General features: G+C 47.0%; 1 protein-coding gene across 2 annotated transcripts in view; it reads right to left on the minus strand.

The window, feature by feature from the left end:
- The window catches only part of HDLBP (high density lipoprotein binding protein), a 70,455-nt gene that overhangs the window by 32,048 nt on the left and 21,185 nt on the right, over positions 1–17,222 (minus strand). Inside the window, exons 1-2 of one of the 2 annotated variants that reach the window (XM_027045588.2) lie at positions 5,565–5,657; positions 1,152–1,216 (exon numbers count right to left, since the gene is read on the minus strand). The gene's annotated coding sequence lies outside the window, so the exon portion shown is untranslated. Of the gene's footprint in view, positions 1–1,151; positions 1,217–5,564; positions 5,658–17,222 lie in introns of those variants that run through there. The other variant, XM_027045579.2, reaches the window with a different exon arrangement.

Raw genomic sequence — 17,222 nt, forward strand, 5'->3', positions numbered from 1 at the left:
GCGAGACCGTTAAGCTTCGCGTTTCGGCCGGGGGTTTAATCGTTTCACTGGCAAACCACACCATTCTCCTCACAACCTGTGAGGTACCAGGACACTCAAACTTTCACCAAGTGATGAAAGGCAAAACGCAAGTGAAAGAGGGTCCGTGGACAACTCTCCCCTCCAAGTTTGGCCGCTAAGTGAGGAGGCGGAGGCTCCAACTGAGCGCTCCAGTCCCATGAAGCCCAGGGGCGGCGAAAGCCTGCAGACCGACACCTGGACAGCCATCCTAACATCTGCCTCAGATATTCCGGGGGTTGGTTCACCGCATGCCTCCTAATGCTCAAGAGATCACGTGACAGCTGCTACCAAAAGCCAATCAAACAGTGTCTGCAGGGATCTCAGGCACCACGGGCACTACAGGCAAGGCCCAGGGCACCGCACAGCTTGGCGATGCAGTCTGGTCCACGGTGGGGGATGGGGTGGGGATGGGGAGCAGCTTCTTTCACTGGAACAGCAAGAAGCAGGATGGGCAAGTGCCTCTGACAGGTGGGGGCTGGGGATTCTTTGAAGTCCTGTGTCTCAGGGGTCACAGGGGACCCGCAGGTATAGAGTTCCTCAGTCCAGGGAAAGAACCATGCAGTCTCTGCCTCCAGACCTGCTGCCCGGGCACCCCGTACTCAGCGGGACTCCAGAGCTCTAAAAGCCACAGCCCCTTATTTGGAAAAGGGGGCTCTTTCAGCACGGAAGCCGTGGTGTTTGCTTCCCCCTTTCAACTCGAGGCGAGCTCCACGCTGCTGTGAGAACGAAGAGCCCACTTTTTTCACACAATTACGCACCAATCTGTATGTACCACTGTGGCAAAAAAGTAGTAAGAGAGCCAACTGATGTAAAAAAGTGAAGTTTTTGTGTCATTCTCACAACTCAGAACTCTTCCTAAATCCAAGAAAATTAAGCTCTACATTCCTAAAGAGAACACAACCCAAATTCAGACGATCCTGACTAAACACTAAACTTGAACACAGTCGTGGAAGCCAGACGACACACCTGCAGGGCACACGTGCATGCCGCCCGAGTCGCGATGTGGAGCCACAAGTCTCTCTGAACCACTAGAAACGTGTGCGCGCGCGGCTCTGGGACGGGAAACCTCTGGAAAAGATGGTCAAACTTACCAGCAAAGCGGTCAGTAGCCAGAGAGTCCGTCCCGAGGCCGCCTCTGTCAGCCTGCCAGTTTTTGCTGGTGTGGAACAGGAAGGGAGCGGGAGCGAGAAGAAAACCAGAGAGAAGTTACTTATCTGCATTCTACAACCCAGGTCCGTTTACCTCCTAAACAGAAAAGGGCGCGACATCATCTACACTTCGGTATTACCACCAACATTTAGACAAGTTTTTTGGGAAAAAAGGGGAAGCTCTCTGCCCTTAGGCTATCAGTTTCAAACAAAACCTATTACAGTAAAATGTAAACCATCTAGAACTTTTAGGAGGCAATTTTTCCCTGGACCGGAGTGAGCCCTTAACACTGAAACTTTTCAATTGACCCATTTTGAAGTAAAATCCTTACAAACTCCTGTTCTCTTGCGTGGTTGACGAATTTCTCCTGCACCCCTCTTAATCTCTGACTGCTAACCCAGGAGGAAAAACATTCTGTGACACAAAACAGAATGTGGACCTCGGGGGGCTCCTCCTGAGCATCTCGGGGTGAACGAGAGCTGCTGTCTTCATGAGCTCGCTGTGCCTTGTGGTTACTCTGTTCCCGTTGTTATCCTGTAAAAGTCCTCTGGTCCCTTCTAATCCACTGGGGATTTAGAAACCAGGCCATAAAATAGCAGGGTTGGAAGGGACCTTCAAAGGCCATCTGGGGAGGACCGAGAACCACTCTGTGAAGTAAGAGGGTGTGGGTCACCTTGCCTTAGGGACTTTGGGAGAGTGAGGCTGCCAGGTAGGTTACCTGCCACTTTACGCAAACCAGCACACACACAGGGACAGGGTGCGAGAAGGTGGACTTTCCAACAAAGGTTGGGTATGTGTCTGAGATGGGAGAATCGACAGCAATAATAAGAACATCCTGCTACCTAACTGTAGAATAACATCCCCAAATTCTTGCCTGTGATACGTTTAATTCAGGAGTTAGGAAGACAATTCATGGCAATCAGGGGTGCACCAACAGACTCCGGTCTCATTGTCCAGCAGCATTTCAGAAATTAAAACAGAAACAAACAAAACAAAACAAAAAACAAAAAAAAACAACAACTCTAAATGCAAGGCTTCAGTCACACGGGGAAAGTGCCACAAGCCAGAGGCCAGAGCCTCTCTGGGGCCCCAGTCCCACCAGATCCTGGTGTGCACCCTAAGGCAGAGGGAGAAAAGTGGAGACAAACTGACCAAGACAATTTTATTTAAGAACCTGTCTCCAATAATTCTAACCCGCAAGTCCTACTGAAGACTAAGGCTCTTCCATTAAATCAAAGTACCAGAGCAGCACGTTCACATGTTGATTTTGACAAGGTGCAGGAAGTGAGCACTCCTTGCAATCCCACATGTCTGGCCAGGGCACACTTAGCTAGTCCAGGCACAAGATGGAGGTGTTCTAAGTCAAAGCACCGACAGCGAGGCCAGGACCCAGGCATCCACCCTGCCTTTGTCGCTCAGAACTCCCACGTGGGTTGCACCTGCCCTTTTACCTGCCAACCTTGCATCTCAACAGCCTCCCTCCCACTCCAGGTCATGAGGAGTCCCTGTTACTTCCTAAAACCCTCAGACACCCCCCTAGTAACTCAGGTTCCCCACATGATCGACTAGACCCACACCCTCTTCTCTGTGCACCTACTGACCGGTCCTCTTGCCTTCCTTGACAGGACAAATCTTCCGTGCCTGGTGAAAGCCACACAGCAACCCTGCAAGGTACAGTCACTGTCCATATCCCCTCCAGCCACAGGTCTGTGACAAGCAATTCCCACTCTGCACCTAGAGTCACGTTAGAGGACGAATTCCTGAAGGTCCCTGCTGAGATAACTCACACACCTTTCAAAAATCCATTCCAGCTCGCTCTTCCATGGGACCTTGGAGTGCGAGAAACACAAGAAAGGATCGCACACCTACTAACGTACCAGAGTGAGAGCCTGTCCCAGAGCCTCTAACACCCCCACGTGCACACAGGCCCCCGGGGCAACAGAAGGACAAGTGGATCTCCAGAAAACTCCAGACTTGTATGACAGGATACACTGGGTCTCGTCTCCAGATTGCCAATGGTAGTTTATCACAGCTGGAAATGAATGGATCACAACCAACAACAGAGTTAACATCTGGGGTTTTGATATCCTCAGATAAGATGGCTTTTTTTTTTTTAAATAAACTTCTCAAAACCCTGTCTTAAGGATCCATTTTAAGCACATACCTGATGACCCTTCTCTTAAGGCTCTGCTCTAAGATTTTATAAAAGGCTGATCTCAGCCCTCCTAACGTGCTCGCAGCATGACAGTCTACCTGCCTCTACGTCTACAAATCAGCACCAGAGAGACTGTCCCCCACAGCTCTATGCCCGCCCCAGCCTGCTCCCCGCAAGCCCTCACTCTGCCTTCACGGACAACACACAGCAAGAGGACTCCCACTCCAGAGTCCTTGGACGACCGCACAGTGACCACTGCTATCTTAAGTTCGCAGGAGCCCTGACACAAGCCCCACCATCAAGGAGTACAGGCCAAACACATGCTATCGCAGGTCCTCGACTGATGTACTAACACTACTCAAATCAGGCTTGAAAGAGACCTTCAGCAACCTTTGAATACCACCGGACAGGCCCCTGCACTGCCTTCCAAAGGAGCCTCGCTCCACCTCTACACAGCTATCAGAATAGCGTGCTGTATACAGTGGCAAGATCCACAACTTTATCCCCCCTTCTCGCCACAGAGAACAAGGCCGCTCTTTTCTGCAAGATCGCTTCAGCCTCGTGGAGCGGTCTCCTCCGGGTTTTCCCCAGATCGCCCCAGACCCTACATCATTTTGCTTGTTCTCAACTACTTTCCCTGCAGGAAGCATTCAGATCCACTTAATGCAAATCTTCAACTATTCTCACCCTGGACTTTAACTCTTGTTTCCCAGAGTTTAAGTGTCCACAGGGGGGAAAAAGGCACCTCTCAAAATATAACTGTGCAGCAGCAGAGCTAGAACCAAAGGAAAGGGGACAGACAGAAGCAAAGAGAGAGAGAGAGAGAGTGTCCTCCGTGGCAGGGAGCTGCAAGCACTCCTGACTGCTGCGTGGGAGAAACACAGTCACAACGTCCGTGGATCACATCTGGAACTCGGTCCTAACAAATACATCACAGAAAATCTTTAAAGAGAGAATTTTACTTCCTTTGCTTCTGGACAAGTACATGTGCATTCCCTTGTGACCTTGTCAATTACATTTCCCCAGCGAGAAGTCTATGCAGGGAGAACTCCCGAGGAACAGAACAGAGAGGTACGCCCGGGCCACCTAACAAGCTCCTGCTTCACGCGCCAAGACAGGACTGAATGTGCTTGGTACTAAACCCCCGCAGTGCAAACTCAGACTTCTTTCCTCTTCTTCCAAGACTAAAACTATTTACTTTTATGCCTACAGTAAGCCTACCAGGAAAACCGATTTTTTCTCCAACATACTTCTCAAGGCCCACACGCCGAACTGGAGAACAAAAACGCGCTCCCCACGGGCCAAAAGTTCGAACGAGGGCCAGGTGAGCGGCTCCCCCAAGTTCTGAAGTCGGCACCCGTCCCGCAGGAGGAACTTTCGCAGATGCCACCTCAGCAGGCCCTCCCACAGGCCACGCGAGCCCGCGGGCGGGGACAGGCTTAAAGGGGCAGTAACGCTCTCGGCCTCCCCGCCTTTCATCCAAATTCGGTATTTTTCCGTAATGCACTTTTCCTGCGCCGACCCTGGGGTGCGTCCAAGTTGCACTGCAGCCCCCCAGGGCAGCAGACCCACCCGACCACGTAGGCAGGCAGCAGGTGAAGGTGCGGCTAGGCCTGCACGGGGCCCTACCGCCCTGCGGGCCCCAACCCTGCCCTTCGGGACCCGCGCTGCACCCCCAGCCCTGCAAGCCTCCCCCCAACCCGAGCCGGGGGAGGGGCGCGCGGGGGGTGGTGGGAGGGGTCAACTCAGCGGCCGGACGCCCACGTCAGCGGCCCCGGCCCAGGTCGGCCTCCCCTCCCCCACCCTGGGCTAGGGGGCTGGGGGGGGGGGAGTGGGCGGCACGGAGAGAGAGGGACTTCGTGGGGGCGGGCGCCGCAGAAGGCGAGGGTTGGGGGTGGGGTGGGCGCGGGCCGGCATCGCGGACTCGGGAAAGTTTCTCACTCTTCCCAAGCCGGCGCTGCGGCCCATGCGCAGTGGTGACACGTAGCCGCCCCCCGGGCCGAGCCGAGCGGCGGAAGGGGAGGGGGCGCCCGGTTGGCGGCGGGGGAACGGGGGAGGCGGCCGCGGCCCCTCCCCCGCCCGGCGCTCCACGTCGGCAGCCCGCGCCCCGCCCGCCCCGCGCCCCAACTTCCCCGCGCCGCCGACCCCCACCCCTGCTCGCGCCCGACCCACCCTCCCCCCCGCTCCGGCCCGCGCTCACTCCTTGGGGTCGGCCCGTCCGTCCCGCCGTCCGCTCGCCGCCGCCGCCGCGGAGTAGCCGGCCGCGCTCCGAGGCCGGCGCCCGGGCCCCCGCGGCTATATAGGGCGGCGGCTCCAATCCCGCCGAGACACGTCAGGCGGCGGCCGCCCCGCCCCGTCCCGCCCCCGCCGCCGCCGCCGCGCCCACGCCCCGCCCCCGCCGCCCCCCGTGGGGTCCCCACTCGCGGCCCCAGTCCCGCCGCGCAAGGCCGAGCAGCCTGCAGACCGGGCTCAACTCCGAAAGAGCTCTGCGGCCCTTGGGGCGGGGGTGAAAGGGGATCGGGGAGTTGAGAAATGCATCTGCCCACCCCACCCCCCACGACCGGCCAGCCGAGCCGCTCCAGAAGCGAGGTCACTAGCAATACTGCCTCCCCACCCAAGAATAAAACAAGGGACCTCGAAAGGCACCCCAAGGGAAACTGTTGCCCGCCGCCGCCGCCCCCGCCCCCAGCATTTACAACTCCCCACTCTGTCCTAACCAAACTCCATGCAAACACGGCCGGCCTGGCCCCAAAGTTCGGGCACAAACTTTCCTTCCCTCTCACTGCCAGGTGGTTCAGTTCCTTGCATCCCTACTCTATTCCCTGGCTACCAGTTAAATCCCCTTCACTGAAATTGGTAAGAATGGGTGTAGAATGGGTGTGCCTACTATGCGCAACACTAGATCCAGCAGGAGAGAAGATCCCTGCCCTCAGGCAGACTTCCACCCTAGAGGGGGAGAATGGCAGGTCAGGTTTGCACTGTTTTAAATCAAGGGTACAGGTCTCCTGCAGGAGTTTGTATATATGAGTTTATATCTCTGATGGAAATGTCAGGAACAGATTCCTGCATCAATTATGGAAGTGCACCACAGATACCTGGGGCCACAGGGGGCAAGAGGCAGGGAGGGACAAATGAGGGATTGTGGGTACCGCCAGGTGGGCTTAAACAGGAACCAGGTCAGCACAGCCTATAGTTCTGGTACAGGTGTTGCTTAGGTTCCGAGGATGACTTAGAGTTTTGAGTGGCAGGTTTGACCAGATGTACTTTTTGAGTAGAATGCAGTCAAAGTATGTGGTTGGGGGGCTGAGCTACTGCAGTGGTTCAGTCTGAAGATGACACCAGCTTTCCACTATGGTTGGCAAGGGTACATGAACTAGGTGGCCAAATTTGGAAGGCAGCACCAAGAAGTCCCTCATTGATTGGAGGCAGAGCACAACAGCGGTGAAGAATGGCAGGGAGGTTCTTGGCTGCCCTCACAGAGATGAGGAGACTGAAGGAAGACTTGAATGGAGAGAGGGAGTGTGCTGCAAAAACTCACAATGGAGATGTGATGTGTGAGATGCCCACTGGTTGGTCAAGTAGGCAAAACTGTACATACAAGCTGAAGGCTAGGGAAGAAGCCAAGCCCAGCCCAGACACCGGGAACCCTTTAAGACATCATTGGGGGAGAGAAAACCATGGAAGGCAGACAAAAATCCACCACTTGGAGCCAAGGACTCACTGCCAAAGCAGTACCCAAACTCCCTAGAATAGGACATGGACAGGTGCCATGGCCTTAGACTTGGGAGAAGCTCTTAAGCACCAGGGAATTCTGTAGCATCCCTTACTACATTATTAGCGTTTGTAAGGTAGGCCTTCTGTCCAGACCAATCAACCAGCAACTCAGACAAGTGTGTTGTGCTGTTGTTTTGCTTTGAAGTCTCAGGACTGGGTTGGGGGTGGGGGGTGGGGGGTAAAGGGGGAAAACAGGAGGGATTCATGAGCAGCTGGCAGGTCCACTGTCCAGGAACTTCCAGTGAAGCTTGGAAGTCACCACAGACAGAAGCTCATACAGTAGCTGGTGCATGGAAGGCCTTGAAAGAAGTTTAAAAACATACAGTTAACAAAAAAATATTACATAATACAAAGTTGAATTTGTGCTACAAACCATCCCAGGGTGCTTCTTTGCTGATAATTATGACCAGCTTTTCTTCCCAGCAAGCTTCAGTGTATTGAAACTAAGTTTGTAGAGGCAAATTTTGAGAGGGTTGCGTCCAGCTACAGTCACGCCGGATAATGTGCGAACCCCCTATGGCTACATCAAGAAGTGAACATCAGTCTGTGACATTTGGGTTTTCAGCCCTCAAAGGGACATGGGAGATGTGGGCCAGTTCAAGGTAAAAAGAACAGAACTCTACCCTCCCACCCACTTAGAGCCATGATCCCCAAAAGGACTAACTCTCAGCAGGAGGTAGGGCATGGGGGTGGGGGGGGGGGGAACAAGCCCACCAGCACAGATCCTTTCCAATCAGCTTGTATGAGAGGTGGGAACTCCCACTGAGCAGTAGCAACCATGAATAAAAGGCTCAGGGCTCAAATCCTTATAACCCCATTTTTCCAAGACCCCCTAGTCCAAACCTAGAAATCAGCAAATCAGAAACCAATCTCACTCAGCAGAAAAACCTCATACCAGGCTACAAAGGATATCCACAAATCTACCCACACTGTAGAGAGGCTCTAAGTCCAAAATTCAAAAAGTAATAAGACTGAAATTGGAGTGGACTCAAGAACTTCAGATGACAGAACTATCCAACTGAGACTGTAAAAAAGCAAACAAAAAACAACAAAAAACCCTAAAGTGATTAGAGATGTAAGACATAAAGATGGCTTAAAAAAAAAAATCAAGAAATAGAATAAATGAAGGAGATTAAGAACTGTGGATAAGAGGATGTGGAAGTCCAACATCTGTCCAATAGAAGTTTTTTGGTTTTTTTTTTATCTTTATTTATTTTTGAGAGAGAGAAAGTGTATGAGCAGGGGAGGAGCAGAGGGAGAGGGAGACTCAGAATCTGAAGCAGGCTCCAGGCTCTGAGCTGTCAGCACAGAGCCCGACGCGGGGCTTGAACTGTGAGATCATGACCTGAGCCGAAGTTGGACACAACTGACTGAGCCAGTTCTGAAAGAAACAATTATAAAGAACAGGGCAATACTGAAAAAATAGCAGAGAATATTCTAGAATGCAAAGACACCCATCCAACCCCCATGTAAGAGAACAGGTAGCTAGCAGCACCATTTAATCCACACTGAAATGCACTACAGTGAAACCTCAGACCACAAAGACAAGAGTAGAACCTAGAAGCAACTAGTGACAAGACAGGTTATCTAGAGGAACACCACAAAAGAGCACACTGCCCACCAGGGGACAATGAAATAAGACCTGAAAACTATGCTGAAGGAGGCACCTTCATTTCATTTCAGGACAAGAATGAAAGAGACACTTGTAGATGAAGAGAAAGCCATTACTATTAGTGGATAAAGTGCTGGAATAACTATTTGAGAACATATTCTAGCAAGAAGAGTATGAAAGCAGGAGGGAATACTGGGAAAGAAACCAGTACCTAGCCAAAGTGAAACAAGCACTGACCATATACTAATAACAACAATACAATGTGGAAGAAACAAAAACACAAAATTCAATTAAAATTGTAAGCAGCAATAAGATAGGAGGTAGAAGAAGGAAACTGAAGTTGCTGTATTTCAAGATTATTTGAGAAGAGGTCAGAGATACTAATTTTAGCCCTTGTTGAATAAATGATACAAACGTAAAGACAATCTAGTAAATGCACAATTTTTAACTTTCAAACCAAAAACCAAACTCTGATCCAAACAGAAGTTACCAGCAATGTTCTAGACCTTGAATTAGGTGGTAGGTACAGAGGTAGTCATTACAATATAGTGATTGCCAGTTACATACTTTGTATCAATATTATTAACTAAAAGAGAGGAAAAAGCAGAATAGGAAGCAGAAGAAGCAAAAGACAAGCAACGAAAAAGCAAGACAAAGGAAGCACAAAATATGATGGAAGAATCGAATCCAAACGTGGTAAAAATGTAATATGAATACAAAATCCAGCTATAAGCTACCTAAGCGACCTAAACCATGTGGACCAGAGGCTGAATAAAGGGTGGTTGAATACTCCCAGCAAATTCTAACTTGACGAAACCTGAGCTAGCCATACTGACTAAAATAGGCTGTAGGATAAGCAGCACTATTAAAGTCAAGAATAAAAAATCCCAATCAATTGATTATACATGTATCTAAAAACACAGCTACAAAATATATACAGTAAAAGCAGGAAGGTTACTAGAAGCTGACGTATGGAGGATTTACAGAGGAAGACAGACTCACTCTTTTGGTAATACAGATTATGAAGATTAAAAATGTATAGATAATTACAATAATGCAGTTAATAAACCTACTTTATTGGAAAAAATTTCAACAATTTTCCCAATTATTAGAAAGAACATGTTCTTTTCAATCATAATGGAACTTTTATAACAACTGGCCAGCAGCTAAGGCAAAACAAAAACAAATGGCGAAGAATTAATAGCGTAACCAACATTCTCTGACTACGATGCAATCGATTAGAGACAACTTAAAATTTTAAGAAGCCTAGAAATTTAAAAGCTTTCTTCCAAATAACTCATGGGACAAAGAAGAAATCTGAAAATATTTAGAACTGAACAATAAGCAGTTATATATCCAAACTTGTGGAATCAAGCCAGAGTGTTGCTTGGAGACAAGTTTATAGTCATAAGCCATCATACTAGTGAAGAGAAAAAAGTTAAAATTTAATCATCCTCTCCTGAAATCAGAAGAATAGAAAACCTAAAGAAAGTTGAAATAAATACAGTTAAGAAATTAATGAAATAAAAGACATACAAGGGAGAGAATAAATACAACTTCCAGCTGAGTCTTGAAAAAAAACAGACCAAAAAAAAAAAAAAAAATGACATGGAAAAGAATAAGAACAAGTATAAACAGCCAATACTAAGAATTCAAGGAGGCTGAAACTATAGCCACGGCACACTCTGAAAAATCATAGAACTCTACAGAAGTCTGCAGAGTTCAAAAACTTGAACACACATGCACACCTTGAAAAACAGACTAAACAGGCAACTTCCAGAAAAACAAGTCACCCAAATTGAGTCTGTTAGAAACGGAAAGTTCACACAACCAATTCTCCCCCAATTTTCAAAGAAACAACTATAAAACCCTCAACACAGAGACAGGCCCAGATGCTTTTTTTGTAAGGAAGCCCTGAGAAATTACCTTCCCAACTCAACTCACAAAGCTAGGGGACTTTAATACTTTCCCAGACAAGGCTAACATGAATGTATGAATTTTGTCTACTTAATAATCTAGCAAATTGATCTAGAAAGTCAAAACAAATAATATATAATGATAATGTCAATTTTATTCCAATAATGCAAGGTGCTGCAGTATCAAAAAGATGAAGTAATTCACCATGTTATTACACCAGGGCAAGAATGATTTTATCCCCTCAAAACATTCCAATAAAGAATCTGATAGAACTTGCCCATTCCTGATAAAAAGGAGGAATACAAGGGCACTTCCTTCACCAGATGCTAGTTCTGGTGTCTACCAGATGCCCTCATTAGAATCATTCACTTCAGGATCATGACAACAACAGGTTGAAACAGAGCACCTTCTCTGTGCAAATCTACACTTGAGATCCTAGTTAGGGCAGGAAGGCAAGAAAAAGAAACATATGAGAACTGTAAACAACAAACTGCAGTGCTCACAGGCAGTACAACTAAGTACAAGATCCAGGAGGACCTACAGATACACTATTGGAACTAAAAGTTTTCTGGAAATAAGATCAGTACACAAAATCGATTATGCTCCAAAACATCAGCACCAAACATCAGCAGTAAGTCTAGTAAGAAAATAGTAAAATTTGTAGACAATATTCTAAAAACCTCTGTCAAAATACAGAAAATACCTAACTGAATGGAGAAATGCCACATTTACCTATGTAGGAAGACTCAATTGTAAAGACTGTCCTTCTCCCCTAGTCAGACTGGAAACTCAGTGCGAGTGCAACTTGTACCTTAAAAGGGGTGTGCTGTGTGTGTGGAGTTTTGCAACTAGATTTTATGCAATTTTTATTTAGACAACAGTATTTCTACATACCATTTTTATAATACTGTATTTCTGTAAATAATTTTTAAACTACTTACATATGCAATTGTATTTATGCAACAAATCTTCTACAAAAGATCAAAGGCCACGAACAGCCAATTACGGCTCGGAGATTTTACAGCTACAGTACTTCAGACAGTGTGGTGTTCGTGCAGGGACAGACACAGAGAACAATGACATAGACAAGAGGCACTGAGCCTGGCCACCTGAACAGACAGCCATCACTTGTATCAGAGATGGCCTTGTGGATGAACTGACGATTGACGCCCCTGGGAAAACTGGTTACCTAGATGAAGAAAAAGCATAGGCCCTTATTTTATATACCACTCACAAGGCCAACTAAGACCAAAGATGCAAATACCATGGGACACAACCCTACTGTCAGACTTCTACTTATGGAAAAAAGCTCTCCCACGTGAGTAAAAGGAAGTGTATGCAAGGATGTTGGTCATCACAGCACACTGTTAGCAACAGCCAACAATTCTGAACGACCTGTCAATGGATAAACACAGATAAACAAACTAAGGTGCATAATGTAGACTACTTACCCTCTTCGCTTTCACTAATTACCTGACAGGACTCAGTGCTGATCCTGGCCATGCTGATCAGGGTCAGGAAGAACAGTGGATGTCCTTGGAGTGGACATCTCCAAGGCTGTGGGAGCCGCTCAGGTTTGGTAACTTGTTCAGAGGCCCCGCAGTCCTGTAAGAAGTTGGCACTAAGGGACGGGAGTGTTCACAGTCTGCTCTCCCATAATGAGTGTGGTAGGTGGGCCAGGGCAAAGAAGAGTATGTTCTCATCCCCCTCGATAGCTGAAATATACTAAAAAAAATCCTTGTACGATGAAGCTTATTCATGCTCGGCTATAAACTGCAGTGTCAAGTTGACTGGTAGCATATTCTAATAACACATCAAAACTAGGTTCCTTTCTTTGGCTCGGAAATAATCTTTATTACAATAAGTACATTCAACTTGGCAGCCTTGTTTCCCTAAAATAAAGTAGTCCAAGTTCAGACGACAGAGAAATACATAGCCACCATCCACGCTTTCCACTGCCCCCCTTCGTTCTCTCCCCACTAAATGCATCGGTGTCCTGTCTTTTCAGGAAGTGACAGAGAGGGTAACAATTGTCTTCAATGACAGTGGCACCAGATTTCATGTATTTCTCTTTAACCTACGTTTTAACTAAGTCATAATGGGCACCCACAGTGAAAACAGACTGTATAAAGAACACCAAGCTTGTTGTCAGGACGGAAGTTCAGAATCTTGCTCAGATCCTATTTGGGTCACCTTGACAAGTTGTTTAAGCTCTCAACATTTACAAGTTTCCCATTTATAAACCTCTGAGGCCTTTGTAAATTGCTGAAAAGATCAAGAAAGATAAACTCCCCTACAATAGGTATCTCACTGTATGGGAATATCCGCATTTAATTTCACTAAATGAAATCTACTACATTAATTTTATGAATACTGAAATGATCAGCATTTTTTTAAGTTTGTTTACTTATTTTGACAGAGAGAGCGAGCGTGCATACACAGGGGAGGGACAGAGAGAGAGAGGGAAGGAGAGAGTCCCAAGCAGGTTCTGCGCCCAGCGTGGAGCCCTACGCAGGGCTCGATCTCACAACTGTGAGATCATAACCTAAGCCGAAATCTAGAGTCGGACACTTAACCGACACAGCAACCCAGGTGCCCCACCAGCATATCTTTATACAGATGAGTAAAGAGTAGCATTTATTTAGAGTCTAATTTAAGAACATGTGTCAGATAAGCACACCTTATAACTCTTTAAAAAGCAGATGGGACAGGGGTGCCTGGGTAGCTTAGTCGGTAAAGCATGAGGACTTGATTTCGGCTCAGGTCATGGTCTCACGGTTTGGGAGATCAAGCACCACATCAGGTTCTGTGCTAATAGCATGGAGCTTGCTTGGGATTCTCTCTCAACCTCTCTCTCTCTCTCTCTCTCTCTCTCTCTCTCTCTGCCCCTCCCCTGCTCGTGCATGCGCGCACACACACGCTCTCTCTCAAAATAAACAAACATTAAAAAAAAAAGCGGATGGGACAAATGTTAGGTTCAAAAGAGTAAGTTAATGGATTTCCATAGAAATGAAATGAAAACTACTCTTTAGAGCCATGCTGGCCAGCATATACCGGTGACACGTGGCTACTGACACTTGAGACGTGGCTAGTTCAAACTGGTAAGCCCTCTACACCTCAAATACACCCTGGATTTGGAAGACTTCATGTGAAAAACGTAAAACACTTTACTGATAATGTTCTATCAATTACATGAGGAAATAATGTTTTGGAGTGGGTTAAACAAAATACATTATTGACTTGATTTCACTTGTTTCTTTTTTGCATTTTTAAGGTGGACAACAGAAAACTTTACATCCTACGTGAAACTCTTACTTGAATTACAGTGCTATAGAGCTGGCTTTCCAAACCAAAGCAGAAATGTAATCTGACAAAAAGTTTTTTCTTGTTAATAAACTTTATATCAGCCTTTTTTAAAAAGTCCCTAATCAATTTACTGCAAATTTCTTGTTTAAAATAAATAGATGAGGGGAAGGAACACAAAATGGGTACTATGTCGCGTCTCCACGGCCACAAGCGCCCTGGGGTGTGTGGCACAGGGAGCGCTCTCAAGGACTTCCAGGGAAGACGTGACCAAGTTTAGTTCACAGCATTTCTTCTAAGGACTCCAAAAACCCATTAACAACCAAAAAAAAAAGCAAAAGATACAACCATCTTTTACAGAAATGCAGAAAACTTTGATTTGCACAAAAGAAATGCAAGTTCAAAGTAAGAAAAGATGCTACATTACGCCTCTCAGTTTGGCAAAAATGGAGTTTCATGAGTGTCGGAAAAGGTACAGGAAACTGCTATGGCTGGAGGAGTAACTGATGGAATCTCTTTGGAGAGCAATTTGATTATATATTGTAACTTAAAATACGAATATTCTTTGACCCCGTAATTCCTACTTTAGAATTTCTCCCACATATGCTCACATACGTGATAAAAAACAAATGTACTATAGCATTTCTGCAGGAGCAAAAGATTGGACATTGGTGTTCTTTCTATTAGCAAGGGGTTGCATAAACAGATGATGGCAGGGCCCAAAGTCTACTCTAACTAACCTGCTGAGTGAGCCAGTCCCCACCGACCAGAAGACAGAGGAACGGACCACCCTCCATGCACTGACGGCCTCCAGCACGCCCTGAAATCCAGCCCCCACCTGGGATGGTGTATGCTTGCTCCCAAAGCTGTTTATGCCAGTCTTGACTGTTAACGTACGTAACCACATAATTTAAAAATAATACAATAAGGAAGGAAGAGTGAAATGGTTCTACGGATATTCAACTTATCACACTGAAGTTCTCAATGAGGGCAGGTTGCTTTAAAGAATTATGTCAGTTAGGTGAACAGTTCTTAAAAACCTCAAGGAATGTGATATTCTAATTGCCCTGTGTCTTAAGTTCTTGATCCACTTAAAAGAAACTGATGCTGAATGTCCTAGGTAACACATTATGTTTGGTTTGTATAGACAGAGATTATGTAGAATCCAGTCAGCAGACCCTCGGATACTAGGTTGCAGCCCTGCAACCAATGATGGGGGAATGGGGGGGGGGGGGAGGGACGCGTCTGGATGGCTCAGTCAGCATCTATGTGACTCTTAATTTCAGCTCGGGTCATGATCTCAGTTTGTGAGTTTGAGCCCCGTGTTGGGCTCTGCACAGACAGCTGCAGAGCCTGCTTGGGATTGTCTCCCTCTCTCTCTGCCCTCCCCCAGTCTCTCTCTCTCAAAAATAAATACACATTTAAAAAAACAAAGACTGGTGAATGAATAAGAATGAAACAAAGACTGGTCCTCAACCGTAGGACCAGTGTCCGAGTCAACTCCGGAGAAAGGGGTAGCTCTGTATCCTATTGCTACGTAGCCAGCAGTGTCATAGACAGAAACATGCTTGTATGTACATAAAATACCCATGAGCTACTTCTAGGGTAGCCGAGCCACCGAGGAGAACAGGGAGCACAGAGCCAGGCACCAGGACACACGAGCATCAGAGCTGGAGAGAGGAGAGGGGACAATACTTACTGACTTGAAAAAGGAGCCATTTTATGAAGTTGGGAGGTGAGCACACGTAAAAAGAGCACGTATTTCTTTTAACACTTACCCAAAAAAGGTGTATTTTAAAAGGTTTAGAAATGATGGATGGACATATGCTAAGTGCTCATGTGGATTACCTGCAGGAGAAGCCTAGTTCTGTATCAGATGATGCTCCTTACTTTTTCCACAAAGACACTTCCATTTGGAGAGGGAAATAAAGAGGTATTATTAAGTAGCATTAGCTACCACAAATCAGTGAAAGACAGAGTCACAAGAATTATTTTCTTTGCTGTTTTATTAGACCGTGCTATCAGCAAGAAATCTGAAGTAAGACTTTTCTGTTGTTCACTTCCTTGTGAGGGACTGCTGACTGCAGAGAGAGGAGGCCTTACACGAACTTATTAAAGGCCCCGGCAACTGGAAGGTACCCAAGCCGGTCTTTACATATTCGAAGAGCAGGATAGAAGGGATGAGTTCTGCCCAGCTCCCAGCACACACAGCTAGGAAAAGTGAGGGACAGGGAGAGACTGCAGAGACACGTCTCCCCTGGGCAGACAGAAAACCGCCCCTGAGAGTGAGCACAGTCACTGGAGCAGGCACGCCCGCCATGTGGCAACCGCTTGCTCAGACAGACCCCTCTTGAGGGTCGCTCCATGTCTAAAACTCTTCGTTTCATTACAGGAACCAAGTACTTCCAGGTGGAAATGCATCCACTGACCGCTGGGTCATTCGTGTCTCCGAATGCCACAGGTTTCACAGTGGTGACAGACTGGGGACCACGGCAAGCAATGTGGTAATGGTAGTTCTGGGAAGGTAATGGTGGTTCTGGTAAGAGGACAGTAAGGGCATGACAGCGATGGAATGCCTATAGAGGAGGGCTCTGGCAGTATTCCCCCTCAGTCCTACGATTAAAAAAAATACTTTTGATCTTCTGCCTAGAAAACCCATTAAAACTATAAGAAACAAAATAATTACAATTTGACCAAAGGCAACAATTTATACTTGAAAGATGTTTTTTCTTCCTACAATCTACATAGAAAAGGTTTATGAGCGGGGCACCTGGGTGGCTCAGTCGGTTAAGCGGCTGACTTCAGCTCAGGTCATGATCTCACGGTCCGTGAGTTTGAGCCCCGCGTCGGGCTCTGTGCTGACAGCTCGGAGCCTGGAGCCTGTTTCGGATTCTATGTCTCCCTCTCTCTGATCCTCCCCCGTTCATGCTCTGTCTCTCTCTGTCTCAAAAATAAACGTTTAAAAAAAAATTAAAAAAAAAAAAGAAAAGGTCTATGAGCTAGAATGAACTTAGGTCATCTCTATACAACACTATGCTAGAGTAGAGATACCAAGTTAGCTAAAGCCATGGGTAAAATACCTAAACTGGAACCAGTCCTATCCAAATGGAAATGTAATGCTTCTCCACAAGGAAACAAGTATCAGAAAAAGCAAGTTTTTGGATTCTCTCCCGTTTAGGGTATCAAGCCCTGGTGGACACTCAACGTAGACATGTCACACCTCTTCACTTGGCCTGTTTTCTCACTTGTCAA

Source organism: Acinonyx jubatus, chromosome C1 (assembly GCF_027475565.1).
Source record: "Acinonyx jubatus isolate Ajub_Pintada_27869175 chromosome C1, VMU_Ajub_asm_v1.0, whole genome shotgun sequence".
Classification (NCBI taxonomy): domain Eukaryota; kingdom Metazoa; phylum Chordata; class Mammalia; order Carnivora; family Felidae; genus Acinonyx; species Acinonyx jubatus.